General features: G+C 45.9%; 1 non-coding gene across 1 annotated transcript; it reads left to right on the top strand.

Annotated features, from left to right (window-relative positions):
- Positions 1-5648: 5648 nt before the first annotated feature.
- On the top strand, positions 5649-5722 carry trnat-agu (transfer RNA threonine (anticodon AGU)). Its single transcript has one exon. It is a non-coding gene; the product is annotated as a tRNA-Thr (tRNA).
- The last annotated feature ends 293 nt before the right edge of the window (positions 5723-6015 follow it).

Here is a 6015-nt window from a genome sequence, read left to right as displayed (position 1 = left end):
AAACGCGCTCTCCCTGTTTCCAATGTCTTTGTTTTTCGGCCTGGTATTAAGATCATCAATGGCGGCTGCATCACCCAGCATGCAGCGCGGTACAGATTGTGCCCTATCTGAATCAGTGGAGCCCAGTGCGCAGGCGCAGTAGTGACTCACTTCCGGTCAGTGTGTCCTGAGCATGCGCGGCCAGTCGAGGCTGCGGGAGGAGCGCGTTCGGTGCAGGTCAGAGGATCGGAGCAAGAGGCTCAATAAACCCCGGGGCCCGGGTCCGGGCTCAGGCCCAGGCTCAGGCTTTACAAACCCCGAGTGCGGCCCCAGACCCGAATATAAAACAGTGAACATTATCCCCCCCTCACTACCCGCCGGGAAATGAAGGGGAAATGGGGATCGGTCAGGGAGCGTCTGTAAATGAAGGAGAAATGGTGATCGGTCAGGGAGCGTCTGTAAATGAAGGAGAAATGGTGATCGGTCAGGGAGCGTCTGTAAATGAAGGAGAAATGGGGATCGGTCAGGGAGCGTCTGTAAATGAAGGGGAAATGGTGATCGGTCAGGGAGCGTCTGTAAATGAAGGAGAAATGGTGATCGGTCAGGGAGCGTCTGTCAATGAAGGAGAAATGGAGATCGGTCAGGGAGCGTCTGTAAATGAAGGGGAAATGGTGATCGGTTGGGGAGCGACTTATGGTTCAGGGCTACTGAAAGATGATGCAATGGGTTTGGATTTCAGCACAGGGAGGAGGGAGAGTGTGTGGGACGGGGATTTACAGCTTTGAGGAATGAGAGAGGAAATAATGTTCCATAGAAAGTAGAGTTATCTGATCTGAATTTCTATCCTGTACTTACAGTGATAACTTTTATAAACTCCATTTACAGGGGTGGATTTGCAGAGATAAACTCAAACCAAAGATCACATCAAGATCTGACAGAGTCACTCGATTCATCAGGACCTGAATATCATCGACCTTTGAATGTGGAAGGAGAAACTTTTGTCTGTTCTATCTGTGGGAGAAGATTTCAAACATCAGTGTGAGTGGAAAAGCACCGAGACACACACACCCGAGTGAGAGTGTTCCAGTGCACTGACTGTGGAAAGAGCTTTCCCCAATTACACAGACAGAAAAAATATCGCACCATTCACAGCGGGGAGAAACCATACACGTGTTCTGTGTGTGGACGAGGTTTCAACTGATCGTCCAACCTGGAGACACACAAGGACACCCGGACCATGGAGAAACCATGGAAATGTGGGGACTGTGGGAAGGGATTCAATTCCCCTTCAGAGCTGGAAACTCATCGACGCAGTCACACTGGGGAGAGGCCGTTCACCTGCTCCGTGTGTCGGAAGGGATTCACTCGGTCATCCCACCTCCTGACACACCTGCGAGCTCACTCTGATGAGAGACCTTTTAAATGTTCTGACTGTGAGAAGAGGTTTAAAAGCAACAGTAATCTGCTGTCACACCAACGCACTCACACTGGGGAGAGGCCGTTCACCTGCTCTGTGTGTGGGAAGGGATTCACTCGGTCATCCACCCTGTTGACACACCAGCGAGTTCACACTGGGGAGAGACCTTTTAAATGTTCTGACTGTGAGAAAAGGTTTAAATGCAAAAGGAATCTGCTGACACACCAATGTACCCACACTGGGGAGAGGCCGTTCTCCTGCTCCGTGTGTGGGAAGGGATTCACTCAGTCATCCACCCTGTTGACACACCAGCGAGTTCACACTGGGGAGAGCCCATTCACCTGCTCCGTGTGTGGGAAGGGATTCACTCGGTCATCTGAGCTTCTGACACACCAGCGAGTTCACACTGATGAGAGACCTTTTAAATGTTCTGACTGTGAGAAGAGGTTTAAAAGCAAAATTGAACTGCTGAAACACCAACGCACTCACACTGGGAATAGGCCGTTCATCTGCTCTGTGTGTGGGAAAGGATTCACTCGGTCATCTCACCTCCTGACACACCAGCGAGTTCACACTGATGTGAGACCTTTTAAATGTTCTGACTGTGAGAAGAGGTTTAAAAGCAAAATTGAACTGCTGAAACACCAACGCACTCACACGGGGGAGAGGCCATTCACCTGCTCCGTGTGTGGGAAGAGATTCACTCGGTCATCTCACCTCCTGACACACCAGCAAGTTCACTCCGATGAGAGACCTTTTAAATGTTCTGACTGTGGGAAGAGGTATAAAAGCAAATGTAATCTGCTGACACACCAATGCACCCACACTGGGGAGAGGCCGTTCTCCTGCTCCGTGTGTAAGAAGAGATTCACTCGGTCATCCACCCTGCTGAAACACCAGCAAGTTCACACTGAGAGACCTTGAAATGTTCTGACTGTGGGAAGAGATTTAAAATCACAAACGAACTGCTGAGACATCGACGCACTCACACAGGGGAGAGACTTTTCACCTGCTCCGTGTGTGGGAAGGGATTCACTCAGTCATCACACGTGCTGAGACACCAGCGAGTTCACAAAATGAGCAGGTCCAACGAGCCGGTCTGTAACACAGGCCAATGACTCAGTGCAGCTCGTTACCCAGTCACTGGGCTCCGTTATAGCCTCTCCTGCCAGTAACACACAAAGAGAAATTGTAAATCTGAAACAGAAAGAGATAATGTATAACACTTCATATCAACCACCAGTTTTTCCCTCTTTCCGGCTTTTAAAACAATCTGTTTCACAGTTTGTCAAACCCGAAACAGCCTCTGGGATTTGCAGATTGAGAATTTCAGTGGAAATTGGGACCGTCATTAAGTATCGGAACAAATATCCCCGCTGAGGTTTCGGGATTGTTACTGGTTTATTTATATCAGTGAGTGACCAATTTTAAACTAGGTGAGGGTCTAAACCTAAGGTAAGAGCCTGGGATAGACAAGAGATTCTTCAATGTATCAAGTTAAATTACACTGATTCCACCAACACTGGACATCACATCCCTCAAACATTGTTACCTGTTACTGTATAAAACTGGTGAGGGTGGAAATGGGAAATAACTGAGAAAAACTTCATTGTATCAAAGTTAATTCTGATCTTTATTATTATACAAACATTCTACAGCCTAGCCCTTAAAAAGGACCCAATATCAAACCAGTCCCTAATCCTTGGGCCTGTGCCTATGTTGTGATTTGCACCCGCTTCTGACTGACTTGGTATCAGACGCACTCCCGTCAACAGTAAACGGATGGAGCCGGATCCATAAGAGAAAAATGAGGACCGAGCTCCGCGGTTCTCCCAGAGTGCGGGAGGCGGAGTAACAGCAGCAGACAGAGAGATCTCTCTAAACCAGCCGCTGCCGCCGGAGAGAAGCGAGTCCCGTTCCGAGCCGTGTCTGTCAGGCGCCCGCTGACCCTCTCTTCACTGAAGGGGACCGATTCAGCACCAACTCACACACCCACCATTGGATCATTGAATCACCTTCAACACCTGAATTACATCACCACTTGATCCTCTATACACGAGGAAATACAAACCTTGACCACGCAACTTGCCCTCATAATGTAACCATTTTAGCCCCGGTATCATTCTGGTCTTTCTGCGCTGCACCTCCTGCAAGGCCAATATATCCTTCCTGAGGTCTGGTGCCCAGGACTGAATGCCGTGCTCTAAATGTGGCCTTAGCAGAGTTTATAGAATTCTAACATAACTTCCACCCTTTTGAATTCCAGTTCCCTTGAGATAAAGGCCGACATTCCATTAGCCATTTTAATTATTTTTTGCACCTGTCTGCCAACTCGTCATGATTTCCCGAAGTATCTCTGCTCACCCACAGTTCCTGGCTTCTCACCATTTCGAAAATACTCTGATTTATCTTGCTTCGCGCCAAAGTGGATGGCCTCACATTTCCCCAGATTGAAACTTTGAACAGTCTGGGGCTCTTTTGTCGAGAAAAGAGAAGGCTGAGGGTGACCTGATACAGGACTTTCAGATTATGCAAGGGTTTGATAGGTCAGATGTAGATAAGGTGTTTGTACTTTTGGGAGTGGGGACGTCAGAACTTAGGGCCATGAATATAATAGTCATCAATAAATCCAATCTGGCATTCAAGAGAAACATATTTATCCAGAGAGTCGTTAGAATGTGCAGCTCGCTCCCACACGGAGTAGTTAAGGCGAATATCATGGATGCATTTACGGTGAAGTGAGATAAACACATGGAGGAGAAAGGAATATTCGGGTTTGCTCATCGAGTTCGATGAAGAGGGGTTGGAGGAGGCTCGTCTGCAGCATAAACACCGGTATAGTCTGGTTGGGCCGAATTGCCTGTTTCTGTGATGTACATTCTATGTAATTCTATGTAAACTCCATCTGACACAGTTTTACCAACTCACTGAATCTATCAATTTCCTTTTACAACTTTATGCTCCCATCTGCACTACTCACTGTGCCTCCTAACTTGGTGTCGTCAACAAACCTGGATATACCGCTCTCTATTCCTTTATCTGCCTCATTTATACAGATCCCTGGGGGACACCACTAATCACATCCTGTCAATTTGAGTACATACCCATTAACCCTACTCTCTGTCTCCTCCCTCCAAACCAACTCCCTCCCCATGTCAATGGGTTGCTTTGAATTCCACATGTCAACAGAAATGAGAACAGTCTCTGATGTTAAACCTTAACGAATGCCTCTGGAAGTCAATACACACATAACCCCCATAGACACTCCATCATTTACCACGTTAGTTACATCTTCAAAAAGTTCAACTATTTTCGTTAGACTTGACTTACACTTTACAAATCCATGCTGGCTCTCTCTGATCAATTCATGTTTATCCAAGTGCTCAGTCATTCTTTCCCTAATAACAGATTCTGGTAACTTCCCCACAACAGACGTCAGACTAATAGGTCTATAATTTCCTGTTTTATCTCTCCTACCCTTCCTAATTAATGGAATGACATTTGAATTTTTTCAATCCATGGAACAATTCCTGAATCAAGAGAGTTTTGAACGATCATGACTAAAGCATGTCCAATTTCCTCACCTATTCCCCTTCGTCCCCTGGGATGGTAAACATCAGGTCCTGGAGATTTGTCTATCTTTAGTCTAATTATTTTCTCCATTACCATTATTTTACTTACACTGAATCCCCTTGATTTATTTTCAGTTTTCCTCGTGTCTCTGGTTTATTATCCTCATGCTTTTCTGTGAGGATTGAGCAAGTCTGCCATTTCCTGATTTTCAATTACAATATCACCTCCATCTGTCTTTCAGGGGCCCACATTACTCTTAGTCACCCTTCTTTCTCTTAATATCCGTGTAAAAACCTTGAAAGTTGTCCTTAATTTCACTCACAAGTTTTTCTCGTTTTCCCTCTTTGCACCTTTTACGATTTTTTTTAGTTTCAGCACCACAATAAACAACACTTCACTGTGAAATTTGTTCAATTAGTTCTTCAGTGTCAGAGCGAGAATTGTCCATCCCTAATTTATTTAAAGTAACAAACAAACACAAGCACACATATTCATTCGTGTATCAAAGCACTGATGGACACAGAAAGATAAAAACAGCTTGAAACGCAGTCAGTATCGGGATTCACAGGGAAACGGGCAAGCAAAATGGACAAAGATAAAACAGTCTGAACCCACAACAGAATGTGACGTGTAGCTGATAGATATTAATGAGAGGAGGTGGGAAACAGTACCATGAATTGGCACCGTGGCTTAGTTGGTTAAAACACCTGTCTAGTAAACAGGAGATCCTGGGTTCAACTCCCAGCGGTGCCTTTGTGTAATTCATGGTGTTTAGTGAATTTGAGAAGCACACAGTGCTGTGTTTTGTTCAGGATCCAATATGGAACTGATCAGGAGGTCTCTTCAAAAATGCCTTTTCATCACACAGACAGCCCTCTCATGGAATGTGTCCGTGACACGTTCTTGTTTCTGGGCTCGTTGAGGTCGGGGTATAATTCTTGATTCGATGTTTCATCCCCTGGAGAAACCCTAATTTAGCCCTGGACTTTTGATCTTGATCTGCGGTTCAAAGTTTTGCGAAGAGGGAAAGGAAGTCCCCAAATCAC

The sequence above is a fragment of the Heptranchias perlo genome, unplaced genomic scaffold (genome assembly GCF_035084215.1).
Source record: "Heptranchias perlo isolate sHepPer1 unplaced genomic scaffold, sHepPer1.hap1 HAP1_SCAFFOLD_240, whole genome shotgun sequence".
In the NCBI taxonomy this organism is placed as follows: domain Eukaryota; kingdom Metazoa; phylum Chordata; class Chondrichthyes; order Hexanchiformes; family Hexanchidae; genus Heptranchias; species Heptranchias perlo.
Note: the sequence above shows the minus strand (reverse complement) of the source record. Positions and strands in the feature narration are given on the sequence as shown.